This window comes from Apium graveolens, chromosome 2 (genome assembly GCF_009905375.1).
Source record: "Apium graveolens cultivar Ventura chromosome 2, ASM990537v1, whole genome shotgun sequence".
NCBI lineage: Eukaryota > Viridiplantae > Streptophyta > Magnoliopsida > Apiales > Apiaceae > Apium > Apium graveolens.
Window position 1 is genome coordinate 302,527,103 of NC_133648.1, and position 17,658 is coordinate 302,544,760.

Sequence of the window (17,658 nt, forward strand, 5' to 3'; positions counted from 1 at the left end):
CCGGTAAGTCTCCTTATTAAAAAATGACTTTAAGTTATCAATATATAGCAGTTCAATCATCCCAGGAGTCCAGAAAATAGAATTATAATAGAATCAAGATTTTGTTTATCCCGACCCAGCGCGACCACACGCTTCAGCGCGCGGTCGCGCTGACTTCCTGCTGAACTTCTGCCAAAAACACTTCTTTTTTTCTCTTTATTCTTGCAGCTTCGAGCCGGCTTCAACAAGCTTTTATTCCAACACCACCTAGACACCATATTAGTATCAAAACAATGCTAATTCACCTGATTCACAAATTAATGCCTAAAATGCAAAAACACTTGAAAACACGTTAAAACACAAATAACTTGAGTACAAATACACCAATTCAAAGCTTATTAGAGCATAAATAAGTGTCATAAATGCCACTCAACATACCCCCAAACTTGAATCAATGCTTGTCCTCAAGCATAAACAGACTCAAAGAACAAGAAACAAAAATGCATGAATGCAACTAATATCAATACATCCATCCCCAAAGAATAACTAAACCAATCAACTAGTAACACCTTAGCAAATGCAATTATTCGCATAAAGATCCACCAAATCTCACAAACCAACTTACACACCAGAGACATGCGTGTGTGCGAATGCTTACAGATGTACTATCGCAACTAGATCGACAATTATGACTCACTAATTATAAAAACAATCGCAAGTTTATAAATAGAATAAAAGTTATACTCAAAATAACTTATAACACTTCAATTCTTACATTGGAGTTTTTTTATGGATTCATGCTTTTATTCACAACAAAACAACACAAGTATGTTTATTTGATCGTGCAATGAGTGAGGTCCACAACAGACTTATACAATAGCACCCATGTAGCAAGCGTTAGATTAGCGGATCCCAGACTATCAAAACCTTAGGTCACTAGCCACAAAGTCCCCTAGAACTTAATAACTCGAGTACTAAAGGGCCCACTCGTGATCAATTATACATAACACTTATTCTTCTTCTTTTTTCTTTTTTTTTACTTTTTTTTCTTTTTTTTAGAATGAGTGCGTTTCGCTCCATCTCATTCAACCCTAGACTACTCATATAAATATGAGCCGACTACTAGCCATTTGACACCTAGCCACACAACTAGCAATAAAATCCATTTTTTTCCTCAATTTTAAAATATTCATGTCTTTTATTATTAAGAGAATACCATAACTTCTAAATATAAACAAGGGATTAAACCTCGACAAATCAACAAACCATGATCATGATCTAGCATTCTATCAACCTATAAGAATTAGTGAAATACAAGTGTATCTAACATGCAAATCAATCCAATAAGACTCAACATCACTAAATACGACATCACTACACTAGCATTAATATCACCAATTAATCGGAAAAATTATCTAAAGGAACATGTCAAAATGCAAATGCATGAAACTACATGAACAAAGTATCATAAAACTACCAAAAAAACTACATGGAAAAATATGCAATATGCAACTATATGAGACTCACACAAACATATTCCTTCAACTACTACCCCCAAACTTAAAATATTCTTTGTCCTCAGTGAAGGTAATAGTAAGGAATCAGGCATACCTACTGTGAATCAGAATCCTCACCCTCAAGGGGTGGAGTGTCAAGCGTGTCAGGAGGCGGATGCACATAGTCCTCACCAAATACTAGCCACTGAATGTCAACTCTGGTGGCTCTAAATGCAGTCCCAAGTGCCCGGGAGAGATTACGTGCAAAACGACTATGGATGTCGTGCATCGCATCCATCCTCATCGCATCCATCCTCATCGCAAGACGCCTATACTGCGTCGAACTTAAACCAGCTCCCATCTTCGCTCCTGCTTCCTCCTCATGTTGTTGCTGCGACGAACCAGCCTCCTCTCCATACTGAGCTCTCCAAGATGCTCTATGGGCATGCTGAGAACCTCTTGTTGTAGCTGCTTCCAAAGGAACACCTCCTGGAAAATGAGCATATGAGTAACCAAGCCCCTTAGGATCGAGCTTCCCTCCATACCACTCAACCATGATGTGCAGTATAGAACTGTCAATAGGAGCACTGGGAATGTGAAGCTGCTCATGTGCGGGCCAATGAACACCAACTGCCACACACAACTTCGTCACAATGGACGCATACGGAATAGCCCCAGTAGTACCTCCTCTCAAAAACCTCAGAATCCCCTGGTATATAACCATCCCTAAATCAATGTAATCCCCCTGCAGAATACCCCAAAGAAGACGAGAACACTCCACAGTAATCTCATGCACATGAAAAGATGGCATGATGTTAGCACAAATAAACGAGTTCCAAGCCCATGCATACCTGTTCATGCACGACGCAGGAAACGTGGAGTAATCCATTGTGCCCCTTTTAAACTTCCAATGAGTATTAGGCATACAAAGAGTAGCAACGATGAGATCCAAATCAAAGTCCTCAGGAGTCTTATCGTTTCAAGTGTCCTTTCCCACCTTCCTCATAGGCTGCTCAATCACCGTCCTGATAGCCTCAGCACTGTACTCAACAGTCCTCCCCCTCACCACCGTGAAACCATTCTTCTCCGCCTTAGCGTTGGCATAGAACTCCCGCACAACACTCATGGGCACAGGAGCGAGAGCCTCATAAAAAGGAACCCATCCCATCTCAAGAATCATTACCAAAAGCTTACCATCATTCCCTGATGGTACAAAACCTCGCTCCTTAGCAATGGCCTTTGAGAGAAGCCTCGTGTAATCCTCCTCAGCCTCGGGAGTAGAAAACCTTGGCCTCATACCACTCGCAGTTGAAGAATTGGTGGTACTACTTCCAACTTGTGTTATTTGTCTCTTGGGTGCCATTGGTATTGAAAGAGAGAGAATAAAAGATTAAGTGTTTAGAGAGAATTTGTGTTTGAGAGTTTTTGAATTGGTGGAGAATTTTTGTACTTGGCCCTGAATCTTTTCCTTTTTTTGATTTTTTTGTGTTTCTCTCTTTTCTTCTTGCTTTCTCTACCTACTAATATACAACAAACTTGGGTTGCCTCCCAAGATGTGCTTCTTTTCCTTTGCTAGCTCGACATAGAATCTTGAGATCAAATAGAAAATAAAATGGCACTAACTACCTCGCGGGTTGCCGTGTCACCGTAATAATGCTTCAACTGTTGACCATTTCATTGAATGCTTGGACCGGATCATTCTCAAAAATTTCCACCGCTCCATGTGGAAACACAGTTTTGACAATAAACGGCCCTGACCATCTTGACTTCAACTTTCCAGGAAAAAGACGGAGACGAGAATTGAATAAAAGAACTTGTTGTCCCGGCACAAATGACTTGAGCACTGGACCCCTATCGTGCCACCTCTTGACTTTCTCCTTATACATTTTATTATTCTCATAAGCTTGAAGTCGAAACTCGTCAAGTTCATTCAATTGAAGCATCCTCTTCTTTCCAGCCGCATCCAATTCCAGATTTAACTTCTTCAAAGCCCAATATGCTTTATGCTCGAGCTCCACATGCAAATGACACCCCTTACCTTAAACCAACTGAAATGGCGACATTCCCAATGGAGTCTTATATGTTGTTCTATATGCCCAAACAGCTTGATCAAGCTTCAAACACCAATCCTTCCTTGATGGACAAACCACTTTCTCCAAAATGCGCTTGATCTCTCTGATAGATACCTCAGCTTGATCATTTGTCTGAGGATGATAAGCCGTAGCAATGTGATAATTCACATTATACCTTTTCATCATAGCAGTGAACTTGCGATTACAAAAATGCGACCCCTTATCACTGATTATGACTCTTGGAGTTCCAAACCTTGTGAATATCTGCTTGTGAAGAAAATTAAGCACCACTTTCGCATCGTTCGTTGGCAATGCCTTAACTTCAACCCATTTCAACACGTAATCAACCGCCAACAAGATATACTGATTATTACAAGATGAGATAAATGGCCTCATGAAGTCAATTCCCCAAACATCGAAGACCTCAACCTCGAGAAGCACATTAAGAGGCATCTCATCCCTCTTAGATATAGTACCCATACGTTGATCGATCACATTTCAAAACAAACTGATGAGCATCTTTAAACAATGTTGACCAAAAGAAACCTGCTTGAAGAACACGAGCTGTTGTCTTTTCTCTACCATAATGTCCTCCATTAGCCGTTGAGTGGCAATCTCGCAAGATCCCCCCCCCCCCATTTCGCTGTAAGGAATACATTTCCTGATGATTTGGTCAGCTCCTTGGCAAAAAATAAACGGCTCATCCCACATATACCATTTCACTTCATGAAGAAACTTCTTCCTTTGAGCATAAGATAAGTCGGGAGGCATGATATTACTCACAAGGTAGTTCACAATGTTTGCAAACCATGGTTCTTCTTCTTGCACTCCAAACTGCTGCTCGTCGGGGAAAGACTCATTTATCAATGTTTTATCCAATGAAGTAGCATTAGGATTCTCTAAACGCGAGAGATGATCAGCAACTTGATTTTCAGTTCCTTTTCTGTCCTTGATCTCTAGTTCAAATTCTTGGAGCAAAAGAACCCATTGAATCAATCTAGGCTTCGAGTCCATCTTTGAGATGAGATATCGAATTGTAGCATGATTAGTGAAAACTGTCACCTTAGTCCCAAGTAGATAAGATCAAAATTTCATAAAACCATAGACAATAGCCAAAAGTTCTTTCACTATAGTAGTGTAATTCAGTTGAGCACCATTTAGAGTCTTAATAGAATAGTAGACCACATGAAATATGTTGTTCTTCCTCTGCCCAAGAACTGTTCCAACTGCATAGTCCCTTGTATCGCACATCATCTCAAAAGGCTCATTCCAATCAGGTGCAGTTACGACAGGTGCCGTAATTAGACTCTTGTTCAATGTCTCAAAATCTTCAAGGCACTCGTCATCGAACTTGAAAGGAACATCTTTCTCTAACAAACTGCACAAAGACTTTGAAATTTTCGAGAAATCTTTGATGAAACGCCTGTAGAAACCCGCATGACCAAGAAAACTGCGAATTCCTTTAATCAAAATGGGTGGAGAAAGATTCTCAATAACCCCCACCTTGGCCTTATCCACCTTAAGACCCTTACTAGAAACCTTATGCCCGAGAAGGATGCCCTGTTACACCATAAAGTGACAGTTTTCCCAATTAAGAACTATATTGGTCTCAACACACCTCTTGAGAACATGTCCAAGATTTTGCAAGCATTCATCAAAAGAATCGCCAAAGACTGAGAAGTCATCCATGAACACCTCCACATTCTGGCCAATCATATCTGAAAAAATGGCCATCATACATCTCTGAAATGTGGTTGGCGTACCACACAGATCGAAAGAAACTCTTCTGAATGCGAAAGTACCAAATGGACAAGTGAAGGTAGTTTTCTCCTGATCTTCTGGAGCGATACAAATCTGATTGTAACCCAAATAGCCATCCAAAAGATAATAGTACTCATGACCGGCCAACCTGTCAAGCATCTGATCAATGAAAGGCAAAGGGAAGTGATCCTTCCTAGTGGCTTTGTATAGCTTCTTATAGTCCATGCAAACTCTCCACCCCGTGACTGTCCTAGTAGGAATAAGCTCATTCTTCTCATTTGCTACCACAGTAATTCCACCTTTCTTTGGTACACATTGAACCGGGCTTACCCATGAACTGTTAGAGATAGGGTAAATGATCCATGCATCTAGCCACTTAAGAATTTCCTTCTTCACTACCTCCTTCATGATAGGATTAAGTTTTCTTTGCTGCTCGACCATAGGTTTGCTACCTTCTTCTAGTAGAATTTTATGCATACAGTAAGAAGGGCTGATTCCCTTAAGATCTGTTATAGTCCATCCGATTATCGACTTGAACTCTCTCAGAATCCTCAAAAGCTTTTCCTCATCAGTACCTGAAAGGTCAGATGCAATAATAATAGGCAGAGTAGATGCATCACCTAAAAACGCATACCTCACATGTTCAGGTAAAGGTTTAAGCTCGAGAGTGGGAGCTTCCTCAATAGAAGGCTTGAGGTGTGTAGGAGCTTTATCCAATTCCTCCATTACAAGAGGTTCAAAAGGCATATCAATTTTCCTTTTCCAGGGAGAAGCATTCAAATATTGTAATTATTTTTCACCTTCATCATCTTCACTATCTGAATTCCCCAATAAGGCTTTTTCTAAGGCATCAGACCTTAGCAATTGATCAAGTTCCGATGTGACCACCGAATTGACCAACTCCACTTTTAAGCACTCCTCATTATCAGTAGGAAATTTCATAGCATTGAACACATTAAAAGTAACATCCTGATCCAGAACTCGCATGGTGAGCTCACCCTTCTGCACATCTATCAAGGTTCGCCCAGTCGCCAAGAAAGGTCTTCCCAAGATTATGAGAATCTTCTTATCCTCCTCGAAATCAAGAATTAAAAAATCACCAGGAAAGATGAGTTTATCAACCTTGACCAAGACATCCTCCACAATACCTCACGGGTATGTAATAGAACGGTCAGCCAGCTGTAAGGTCATATATGTTGGTTTGGGATCAGGTAAGTCCAGCTGCTTGAAAATTGACAAAGGCATCAGATTGATGCTAGCTCCCAAATCACATAGGCATATGTCAAAAGAAACTTTTCCAATAGTACATGGAATGGTGAAGCTTCCTGGATCTTTAAGCTTCGGAGGTAACTTTTGTTGCAGCACACCACTGCATTCCTCCGTGAGAGCGATAGTCTCTAAATCATCTAGCTTCACTTTCCGGGAGAGAATACCTTTCATAAACTTTGCATGACTAAGCATTTGCTCAAGAGCCTCAGCGAAAGGTATGTTGATATGAAGTTTCTTGAATACCTCCAAAAACTTTTCAAATTACTTGTCCAGCTTTTTCTTCTGCAGCCGCTTAGGAAAAGGTGGTGGAGGATAGATCTGTTTCTCCCATGTATTACCCTCAGGAGGAGTGTGCTCAACAGTAGTCTTCCTTGGTTCCACTTCTTCATCCAGATGCACTACTTCTTTCTCAGCCCCAACTTCTTCAGTTAACTCTTGAGTTTGTTCGAGATTCGCAACCTTCCCAGACCTCAAAGTGATTGCCTTTACCTTCTCCTTAGCTTCCCTCTTTCCTGGCACTTCAGTGTCACTAGGCAATGTACCATGATGCCGATTTAGCAAGGCATTGGCAATTCGCCTAATTTGATTTTCCAAGGTCTTGATAGAAACAGCTTGACTCTTGCACATAAGCTTTAACTCCTCAAATTCGGATTTTTCATTAGTTTGTTGCAGCTGGATTTGTTATCTTGGTGCATATTGCGGTTGCTGAAAACCAGGGGGTTGTACTGCTTAGCTGGATATTGCTGATAAGGCTGTTGAACCGCATTCTGAGCGTTGCTCCAACTAAAATTCGGATGATTGCGGTTGTTAGGATGATAGGTGGCTGGCACAGGTTGCTGCGATCGCTGGAAGTTGCTCACAAATTGAGCTGATCACTAGAGATTGCGCACTGATCAGTTTCATGGGCTCCAGCACATAGCTCACAGACACTAGTGATTTGTTAACTCCATAATTCGCCAAGGTGTCCACCTTCATCGTCAAAGCATTTAGTTGGGCAGCGATAACAGTTGCTGCGTCCAACTCCAGAATTCCTGCTACTTTTCCCTGAGTCAGTCTCTGGGAAGGATTTTGGTACTCATTAGCAGCCATCAGTTCAATAAGTTCATAAGCTTCATCATAGCTCTTAGCCCACAAGGCTCCTCCTGATGCTGTATCAAGCATGGGTCTAGAAGTAGGACCCAATCCATTGTAGAAACATTTGATAATCATCTAATCAGGCATGCCATGGTGTGGGCACTTCCATAGCATCTCCTTATATCGATCCCAAGCCTCACACTGAGATTCTCCAGTTTGTTGAGCAAACTGAGTAAGAGCATTCCTCATTGCGGCAGTCTTCACCATGGGGAAGAATTTAGTGAGAAACTTTTGAGCAAGATCTTCCCAAGTGGTGATAGACCCTGCTGGTAGAGAGTGTAACCAGCACTTAGCCTTGTCCCTCAGAGAGAATGGGAAGAGACGTAGTTTGATAGCATCTTCAGTCACATCATTGAACTTGAAAGTGTTGCAGATCTCGATGAAATCCCTGATGTGCATGTTGGGGTCTTCAGTAGGAGAACCCCCAAACTCAACTGAATTCTGTATCATGTGGATCATGCTTGACTTGATCTCAAAAGTGCTAGCCATGATGGCTGGTCTGATGATGCTAGACTGAATGTCATTAATCTTAGGCTTAGAATAGTCCATCAAAGCCTTCGGATTTTCTGCTTGATCACACATAGCTACTATAATTGGCTCTTCAACTTTCTCTTCTTCCTCTAACTTCTCTTTATCCTCAAAAACTTCCTTATGAACCACCACAAGTTCTTCCTCGGCTTTATCTAGTGTTCTCTTGCGAGTACGCGAACGCGTATGCATACGCCCTCGCTAGATCACCTGAAATAAGACAAGTAAACAATTGAGTAACAATGTCCGAGTCAATGAATTTTAACGACCACTGATGGAAAGCATATAAACTAATAATTAACACTGCAGTCCCCGGCAGCGGCGCCAAAAACTTGTTAGTCGCTAAATACGCGCTACTAATACACGCAAGTATACGAGTTCGAAAACAGTATAGAATCTTTTCTAGTTCGTTCCCACAGAGACTGTATTGGTTAACTATCTAATTTACGCACCTAAGCAACAATGTATGGTTATTATTCAATGCTAAGACGATAAAAAATTGAGATTGTTTATAACTAAGAATTACGCTAACAATTATAACTACGAGAATAAAATTGACTGAATTAATATGTATGACAAAGATGGGATTCTAACTTCATTAAATACTTCATTCAATAGTTTTATTATTCTTAACCTTAGCATGCAATGGTGATGATACCAATCAGACAACACGAAACTGATTAACGCCAACTTTTGTTGCGCGAGTACCATTCTACCAGACATCCACAAAAGAGATAGAAGCTGAATAGACACCAATTATATTGAGACCCTATATGTATATAAAATTTGACAACATAACGGTTTAAGCACAAGTTACCTATCTTGATTACATAGGGCAAGTAACATGGTTAAAATTACTTACGAATCATGCATAACAAATACATGAACCTATACTAGCGTGGCAAGTTCTAAATCCTTAAATTTACTTTTGCTTCATTAAGAATTAACACACTATCTTATAAGTTCGCGATGCTCATAAGACGAATACGCATAACCAATACCAGGATATCATACAATCACCATATACTAAGGCATCAAACAATTTAACTAAGGAAATCCATAAATAAATCCGTTAGAACCCCACGATAATGATTAGCCCATAATCAGACTCATCATCACCATGGGTTCCGACGAAAACATGATATAGCAAACGTAGTCTTTATACGAATAAATAAAACCAAGTACAAACAAGAGTATAGGTTCAACAAAACAAGAAACAAGCATCCATGATTACAACTCAAAACAAAGATTCACAAGAATAAAAATAGATCGTCTTCGCCTTTGTTAAATTGTGCTATAGGTCTATTGTCGTCTTCTCCTTGTGCTCTGGTAAATCCCTTTATTAAAAAACGACTTTAAGTTATCAATATATAGCAGTTCAATCATCCCAGGAGTCCAGAAAATAGAATTATAATAGAATCAGGATTTTGTTTATCCCGACCCAGCGTGGGCGCGCTCTTCACCAGCGCGGGCGCGCTGACTTCCTGTACCCCGGCGTGGCCACGCGCTTCATTAGCGCAGGCGCGCTGGACTTCTGCCAAAAACACTTCTTTCTTTCTCTTTATTCTTGCAGCTTCGAGCCGTATTCAACGAGTTTTTATTCCAACACCACCTAGATACCTTATTAGCATCAAAACAATGCTAATTCACCTAATTCACAAATTAATGCCTGAAATTTAAAAATACTTGAAAACACGTTAAAACACAAATAACTTGAGTACAAATACACCAATTCAAAGCTTATTAGAGCATAAATAAGTGTCATAAATGCCACTCAACAAAAACCAAAGATCAATCCATCTGCCTCAGTAAGTTCATCTAGAGTAAATACTGGAACATCACTCCGCGGTGCAGCCTTCAACTTTCCAAGCACTTCCCCTGATAGTGTTTCTGGCACCTAAAAACAAATATACGGTTGGACATCGAATATGTCAAATCTTAGGCACATTAGAATATTTCATAATTTTAGATTTACTTGCAAGAACTAAAGTGAGATATCACATTGTTGACTTGTCGAGAGGGACAAGGTAAGACTAGCTTCTGCTACTAGGCTATCTCTGAAATCTTTAAATTTAAATAGGAGGACTTCCTGCTTGGGTAATCAACTTCCGGACATACCCGTAAAATGTAAACCCTAAAAGTGTTATCGAACACCCAATGGCATTCATAAGCGAAATGGACTTATGGAATATCATCTAGAAAAATGTTACAGCAACATAACCTGTCAAATAGGGAACATTTTTGGAGTTACAGCGATTGACAAGCTACAGTTTTAAACAAAAGTCCAGTAAGTTAGATTTAATTTCTTGGCATCGCACATGATATGTTTGGGGTAAAGATGCTGAAAAGAACAAGAAATCATACAGTTGCAAATAAATCCAAAAAGGAAAAAAAATAAAGGCCACCAGGAATAATAGAGAAAAACTTGTGATTATCATATTTCTAACATGTAGTAGCAATCTATTAATACCATTTCATATCTACTCGTGCACTGCACACATGAATATGCATTTCCCAGATAAATTTCCCAGGCCACAACTATCAACTTGAAGAAGCAAATGGACTAGCAGACTGATAGGTATCCCCATCAGAAAAGCTTCACGGGTATAAAGATAAAAATGTTAAGATAAAAAATTGTCTGATAAAAGAGAGGATTTCTAGAGCTCATCATTGTGAAATTTTTCCTTAAACCATAGCATCTATTAAACTCCTAAATATTTTGAAATATATCAAAATTGTCACGATAGAAACTTGAAAACACTTATTACCCTGTGAACTTATGGACACTGCAGAAACTGTTCCCCGGAAACATGATAACTTAATTACTTAAGATATCAATTACATACATCAAATCATATTTACTATCGAAAGCCATTGCACCAAGATCAGCCAAACAATATAAGTTGACACTAAACAGACCGTATACCCACATCAACACAGAATTCCACCTTAAGTCAGAAAAAGTCAGAATATAAACAAGAAATATACCTTTGTAGCGAATGACTTGACCAGCTGTGCTTGCCATGTTTTTAACTATTGATACTTGTAAAGTGAAATTCAGTTGAGTTGAGAACTCAAATGATCTAGCTTCAATATATGCTTGTGTTATTGTACCATGTAGACTATGTGTTAGATACTATGGAAACAGGTGTCCTGCTAAGGCTTCATACTAACAACAGACATCACATATCTACAAAAGAAGTATAACATCCTCATTATTGCATCACCTTAATCAACTTGTCATTATGACTATCCTTGCATCACTTCTATTTACAAAAATCAAAAAAACAATATTTACATTAAAAAAAAATATTACCAAACAAACATCAACGTATAATTTATAATAAGTCTCAGTAATAATCACTAAATTATCATGATGCCTCAAATTGCATGGCAGTTAAAAAGAAAGTAAAACCCAAAAGTGAAACATAGAATACTCACACCTTTAAGTTGGTAATTTAAAAACATTCACAGGAGTTTTCGGACTACGGGAAATATCATTGGCATCCACAAAGGCAAAGGTAACATTGGCTTACCTTTTGAGACTTAAGCATCTGCACTATTACTGATACCCCAACACTTATTAACATCAAATACATAATTAACAAGTCTCCTGCAATAAATAAACAACAGTATTAGAGAGAGATGGGGATGGGGATGGGGATGGGGGAGGGGGGGAGTGGGAGAGAGGCAGAGAGAGAGAGAGAGACAGTGAGAGAGAGAGAGAGATGAGGTCTCAACCCGAATCGAAAAAGGGGCTTCAACCCTAATTGGACCCCCAAATCGAAAAGGGGCTTCAAACCAAATCTTCTTCAACCCTAATTGGACTCAAATCCGTTGTTTGAACCTTAATTGAACTCGAAACCTACCGATTAGTCGAATATGCCGCATGTATGAATCCTAATTGAAAATATATTAACCCTAATTGAAAATAACTCATTTTTAGAGAGAGAGCGAAGAAAGAAAGAAGAAGACAAGAGTTGAGCGGTCAGGTTGATTTCCTTATTTTTGTTTTTGGCTCCGAACAAAAATTTCATTTGCCGCTCTGTACAGTTTATCCGCCTAAGCCCTAAACCCAAAATTCAACCCCCAATAAATTTATATTAATAATATAATTTATTTTATTAATATTATAATATATTATATTTTTTAAATTAAACACATTATATTTATTACAATTAATTTGTTATGTTCTATTTTTGTAAATTAAAATCTATTACATACTTTGATTTTTATTTAAATTATACTGTTTTTTATAAATTATACTGTTTTTAGTGAAGTTAATCAATATTTTAAACTAATTTTTAAAATGTACTCAATTTTTATAAATATTTTAATTATCTTTTAAATTATAGGTATTTCAATTATTATAATAATTTTTTTAGTTTTAAATTATTAAAATATATTCATTTAGTTTTAAATTTATATAAACTATTTCAATATTTAAAAAATATGAATAATTTCGTTATTTTGCGGACATTTACTTTATGCAAAACTTTATAAGTTATTTTATTCAAATCAATGCTGGATAGGGCTTTGCTTTAGCATAGTGCGAAAAAGAAGCATTATAAGCTGAAATTGAGTGAGTTCCTTTTCTTTATCATAGGGTAGGGGGCGGCTCTGAAGCTATAGAAACAAAAAGGCTACTTACTTTGCACTTTGCGATAGGAGCTTGCGTGTGGCCCCCAAAGCTATATAGGAAATCAAATAGCATAGGCATCGCAACGGCTACTCTTTTGCACTAGGAGTTATGAATTTCTCATTTAGTTTTGCTCTCATTTAGGAGTGAGAAGGAATTTATGAGATGAATTTTTTTTAAAATAAATTTAATTTTAAGTGAATTTTTTTTAAAAAAAATTCAACACTATATGCAACACGACCGCATGAGTTGCAATAGGGAAGACGTCTATGTCAACACCATAGATGTATTGAGCTATAGCAATATATTTCTATGGCTATAGTAACACCAAAATCTGGGTATTGTGATAGGGTCATAGTTTCATATCTATTGCAACTTTTTAAAAGGCAACACCAGCCAAAAATATGCAAATAGGTCATCTATGGCATAGTGGATGATTCACATTATACCGTTGCATCATAACAGTTAACTTGTGATTGCAAAAATGGGAACCCTCGTCACTGATAATTACTCTTGGAGTCCCAAACCTCGTGAATATCTGCTTATGAAGAAAATTAAGCACTACCTCCGCATCATTTATTGGAAAATCCTTAACTTCAACCCATTTTGAGACATAATGTAACAACCCAAATCCGGGGTCAAGATTTGGTGTCACTAAACAATCTTTACATAAAATAAAAGAATATTCAATTAACCCCTTGAATCTGGATCGTTTACAGGTTATGGTATGAAGCAAGAATCTAACCTTCTACAATTCACAACAACTACAATACGAGTGTAAATACCTTAATGATAACGTCCTTGTCATGTTTTTCTAACATTTTCATCTTCTCGCAGCGGAGATCTCTCTAACTTCTGTTGTCTAACGAAAGCTATTCACTTTTATCTTTATTTGGTTCTGAAAGAGATAAGAATTTACAAAGCAAGAGTGAGCCAAAAATGCCCAGCAAGTATATAATTTAAGTTTCAAGAATTAATATCAAAGGAAAATTTTCCGGACAAAAGCTTTAAACAATTTTAAACGATTCTATTTATTTAAAGGAGTTGAGCAAATAGACATTAGCTGTTACCAGCCTTTAATTATAAATCCAAAGTGACAAGTGATTCCCAGATTCATCTCTTGAATCAGGGTTTTATCTTGTTTTGGAATCATAAAACTTTCGAGAGAGAAAGCCGTTAATGGCGATCAACAACAAATTAGACTGGACAATAGTTTGCACCTATATCCTGCTGATCAGCCAGGATACAGTGCAGATCTATACCTACCTGTATAGATCCAGTCGGGTACCCAGGCTCTACGGCCCATCTCAAGGATACGGAAACATTCCGGTCCTTCGGATTAAGAAAAACTTAATCCCACACATCACTATCCATTCCGTGGAGTATTCCGATGTCAAATCATTTTGAATTCAAAATATCCCAATTCAGGGTTCGTAAATAACCCGAAAGAATGGGTATTTGCTCAAGAGAGAAATCAATAATATAGGAACAATAATGAAAAGGACATACATAACAAGAGTAATTGCAGCGAAATATAAAACATTTAACTATTCTAAACTTAGAATAGGAACGAAGAAATAATTGTAGTATTTTAAAAGAAAGTTCACGAATACTTGCCTCGATAAGCTTTAACCACTATTATCGGTTGACTTTTGGATTGCCTTGAATGTTTGTCATTATCGTCAGACCACTATCCTACTCTGCCTATGATCTCAACGCTCAGGTCCTTCGATTGAAACTTTACTGAGTTCAAAAACTAACCACTATATCATTCTTAGTCTGACGTCTCCCCGCGGGTCTTCCGACTAGGACCTACAGGGTTGAAATACCCTAATTCAGATAATCATATCGCGTAACATTATATCACTATCACTTCTACCCATACGATTTTATAACCCTATTCGTATTTATATATATTATTGAAATACACATCACATTTAAGGTTCACATCTTCGAATTTTGGTTCAGGTCTTATTTTTAGAAAGTACGTATATCCGTTGTTTTGAAAATAGAAGGGTGATTTTAAAATATTTTGTCACAGCACATAACTAGATTCGTATAGTATAATTATATACTTTCATTCGACGTCTCCGATAATTATAGGTTACGTTCCCGTATTTTCGGAATTAGTTTCCCGAAAATTGGGCAGCATCTCCTTTGTTTATCGGCCTACCCGTCGAATCAATCCGACGTCAACAATTCAACAATTAATTCAATTCACAACCAACAATCCCTACATTTAAGAATCCCAATTACCAACACAGACTCAATTATTAATTATTATTATTATTCGTATTTTTATGTTTTTATTCGTATATTTATAATTTATTCATAATTTTCGTTTCGACATTAATTCCACGAACTAAGTTATATAATTTATAATTGTAGGACTCAGATAAAAATCATCACCGTCCACCGTCGACTTGCCGAAGCTCATCGTCGACGGCGGTAAAATTCACGGGTTCCCGTAATACCAGGCATCCTACGTAAATTTCACCGATATATCAAAATAATCCCTGCATAAAAGTATTTTTTTTATTTTCACAATCAAATCAATTCATTTTCGGCAGAAATTAAGTGAAATAAACTAATTAAAAGAATCCAGATTGAACAGGCGCATACAACAGGCAGCAACAGGGAAAAACCCCGCCACCAACACGCGCAACCACGCGCGGGCGGCCGGAAGAACAAGAAACTGGCACAGAATAACAACGAGTGACATAGGGCACATACACACACATATTTCACACACACACGCACGCACAGCACTGTAACACACACATATACACGCAGTTGAATCGAACAAGCCACACAAAACCAATCGGAAAAGAGAAAACGGCGGCTCACTGGAGTAGGAGGGAGGAGAAACACGAACACAGGGGAAAGGAGAGAGGAAGACGAGAGAGAGAGAAAAGAAGCGAGAGAGAGATTAAGAGTAGAGAGAAAGCAGAGAATTGAGAGAGATTAGGATCGAGGGAGAGAGATGAGGAACCGGATCAAAAAAGGGGGGTTGTACAGGGGTGCACGCTTGTGTTTTTATATTTTATTCATTTTATTATTTTTATTTTTCCTTTTGTTGTTCTCTTTTTGTTTTGTGTATCGATTAGTTTCGCAATTTAACGAGTGACTTGCGAGTGACAACAATTCGAAAAATACTAAATTAATTTTAAACGTCCTCATAATAATTAAAAATCAATAATATAAAACTTTCATAATTTTTAAATTATTTTTACCTTGCCCTCTATACCCGTATTTTACGATGTAACGAACAACGGTGCGGGTGAATTTAATACAAAATATTTTCAAAATAATTTTAAAATTCCGGAAATATTTCAAACTTAATAAAATATGAATTCCGTGATTTTTGAAACATTCTGGAATTTAATACATAATTTACACTTAAGTGAAATTAAAAAAAAAATCATTTAAAGATAAATAATTAATAAAATATTGAATTCTAGATTTTATAAACTCCTAAAAATAAAAAATGAAATTATCAACAATAAAAATAATTGTAGAAACAATTTTAGCATTCATACGAATAAATATGCAATAAAATCATTTTAAAAGCAAAATAATTCATACAATTCAATAATTAATTATACGATTAATCTTTGTACCCAACAAATCATACACAATTAATAATAAAGCAAAGCACAGTTGACAGAATCATTGCATATTTTATTTACTTAATAATTCCATAATTACTTTTACATATTGGATCTGAAAATAGGTTACTTAGCAGCTAAGTAACTAAAAAGACGATACGATTTTGATACAAGATTTGGATAATTATCAAAACGGAGCCTCTTATAAAATATTTTATACAACAACAGGGTAATAATACCTCGCCTTTGGAGAATATGGGTTTTACCGATCTATAAAATAATTAGCGTATTGAAAATTTCACGTTGGGACTCGTACTGGTCAAACCGTACCCCGGATCGAAAAAGTCAAAACACGAAAAGTGTTCAGAATTATTAGATTGGGTTAGGAAGGAGATTTTGGAAGAGTTTCGGGTTGTAAAAACGCAAAAACAGTTGAAGTGGAACGATTTCTAATTCTAAAAAGTAATTTTATAATTACGTAAAAATAATCATTATTAATTTTATAAATCCTTATAAGATCAAATAATAATCCAAAATTACCAGAAGAATATCAAAATTATCTATATGTAATTCTGGATAACTAAAAATTAAAATATCCTAATTTCATCAGATATCAACATCCAAATATTAATATCAATCATCAAATAATTCACCGAAATTCACATAATAATCACATAATAGTTATTTATTGATAAAAATAATTACGTAATATTTCCCAGACGCTACACACATAATCAACCGCCAACAAGATATACTGATTATTGTAAGATGAGACAAACGACCCCATGGAGTCAATTCCCCAAACATCGAAGACCTCAACCTCGAGAAGCATATTAAGAGGCATCTCTTCCCTCTTAGACATATTACCCATACGCTGGCATCGATCATACTTCAAAATAAATTGATGCGCATCATTAAACAATGTAGGCCAGAAAAATCCTGCTTGAAGGATACGAGCTGCTGTCTTTTCTCCACCATAGTGGCCTCCATACGCAGTCGAATGACAATCTCGCAAGATCCCCCCCCCCCGTTTCACTGTACTGAATACATCTCCTGATGATTTGGTCAGCTTCTTGCCTAAACAAATATGGCTCTTCCCACATGTACCACTTCACCTCATGAAGAAACTTCTTCCTTTAAGTATAAGATAAATCTGGAGGCATGATATTACT

At 37.3% G+C, this 17,658-nt stretch overlaps 1 long non-coding RNA gene and 1 other non-coding gene across 2 annotated transcripts; one reads left to right on the plus strand and one right to left on the minus strand.

Annotated features, from left to right (window-relative positions):
- The first annotated feature begins 7,796 nt into the window (after nucleotides 1–7,796).
- On the plus strand, nucleotides 7,797–7,903 carry LOC141709358 (small nucleolar RNA R71). The gene has a single exon (XR_012569940.1). It is a non-coding gene; the product is annotated as a small nucleolar RNA R71 (small nucleolar RNA).
- A 1,487-nt stretch (nucleotides 7,904–9,390) lies between these two features.
- On the minus strand, nucleotides 9,391–12,250 carry LOC141708650 (uncharacterized). The gene is made up of 3 exons (XR_012569570.1): nucleotides 11,981–12,250; nucleotides 11,776–11,852; nucleotides 9,391–11,429 (listed from the first exon to the last, which is right to left on the minus strand). It is a non-coding gene; the product is annotated as an uncharacterized LOC141708650 (long non-coding RNA).
- Nucleotides 12,251–17,658: the final 5,408 nt, after the last annotated feature.